This window comes from Heterocephalus glaber, unplaced genomic scaffold (assembly GCF_053883595.1).
Source record: "Heterocephalus glaber isolate CG9 unplaced genomic scaffold, H.glaber_assembly_v1.0 deba00001504, whole genome shotgun sequence".
In the NCBI taxonomy this organism is placed as follows: Eukaryota; Metazoa; Chordata; class Mammalia; order Rodentia; family Bathyergidae; genus Heterocephalus; species Heterocephalus glaber.
This window is the reverse complement of record NW_028258324.1, coordinates 68,144,502-68,146,043: the sequence shown is the minus strand read 5'-3', so window position 1 is coordinate 68,146,043 and position 1,542 is coordinate 68,144,502. Positions and strand designations below refer to the sequence as shown.

Below are 1,542 nucleotides of genomic sequence, written 5' to 3'. Positions count from 1 at the left end.
TAAATTTATCAAAAACATTAAAAAATAATAATTTTATATGACATAAGGACTCAATAACAGCAAGTGTCTATTTTATACTTGCCATTGTGAAATTGCTGTCACATGTTTTTTTCTATGTATATTTTATACTACACAGTACATTATTACTGTTTTGCTTCAGAGAGCGAATTACCATTTGAAAAAATTACAATATGGGAACCAATATTTTTTATATTTACCCACAATTTTACCATTTCTGCTGCTCTGTATTTCCCCAAGTTTCTGTTATTTCCTTTGGCATCATTTTTCTTATCACATATCTGATAGTGCAGCTCAGCTGGTGAGGAATTCTCTATTTATTTTGCCTTTATATTAGAAATATATTTTCTCTGGATACAAAATTCCAAGTTGACAAGGTTCATCTATTCTTTTCTTTCTCTTATTTATTTATTTTAAAAATTTTCACGGACAAAGGGTGTGTATTCAGGCTTGACCCCTTGATAAAGCCGTATCTATAAGAATATGGAATTTCAAGTCAGGAAAATAATAATCAGGTTGGCTTGACCTCTCTCTTTTTCTTTTTGCAAAGTCTTCCCAACTGGCCCCTTTCCCAGCCATTTCCTAAAAGATCTTGGAGTGTTGGAGGACAAAGGTTACTTCTGGTCACCTTTTCCCTGGATTGCCAGATCTGCCTTTTTCTGAGCAGCCAGGACTGTGGCTCATTCCATCTGGAAAGCTGCCAGCTCTTCTTCATTGAGATCCTTCACCACATGAGTATCCGGGAATGGGCAGAACTGAAGATGGAGTGAACAACAGAGGACAAGGTCATCCTGGCTTGATGCAATCTCAGATATGCGCTTCAGGGTAACTGGGTTTATCACTTTCCCTCCTGTCTGCCTGCTCTCTGGTCAATCCCAGCAGCTGCCTTCAAGCAGCAGGAAATAGTGAGGTGTCCAATCGTGATTTCAAATGTCCTGTCAGGCTTCACAAAAAGCTTCGTAGGCAGAGGAATTGATGTTCTTTGTCTTCATGTTGAACTCCTTGCAGAAGTGATTGATAACAGATGCCTCACTGACCCAGGGTGGAGCCAAGTGGGGGCTCTGACACGGCCTGGTCTGCAGCTGCAGTGACTCAGATCATGACACTGGTCTTGGGCTTCCAGAGGGTTCATATGATTTAACTCAGCTTTGACATGATGCTTGGTTTTTTTTCTTTTGGTACCAGGGATTGAACTCAGGACCTTGTGCTTGCCAGGCAGGCACGATGCCACTGAGCTACATCCCCGGCCCCAGTTTTTCTTTTAATACTTTAAAGATGTCATTGTGTTTGTGTAGTTTCAGGTGAGAAGTCTGTTGTGATTCATATTTTTATTCTTCTGTACAGAGGGCACTGTTGTTTCTTTAAGAGATGCCATAGCATGAATTTATAGCAATTTGATTATCACACAACTTGTGATTTTCTTTAACTCTAACACACTGCAGTTAGATATGATACCTTTTATCAAATTTAAAAAATTTGAGCCATTACTTTTTCATATTTAATATTTTCCTTCACTTCTTCTGT

The 1,542-nt window shown here is 38.8% G+C and overlaps 1 pseudogene; it reads right to left on the bottom strand.

Moving 5' to 3' along the window:
- Nucleotides 1-632: 632 nt before the first annotated feature.
- LOC147825406 (large ribosomal subunit protein uL11m pseudogene) lies at nt 633-1,173 on the bottom strand (annotated as a pseudogene).
- Nucleotides 1,174-1,542: the final 369 nt, after the last annotated feature.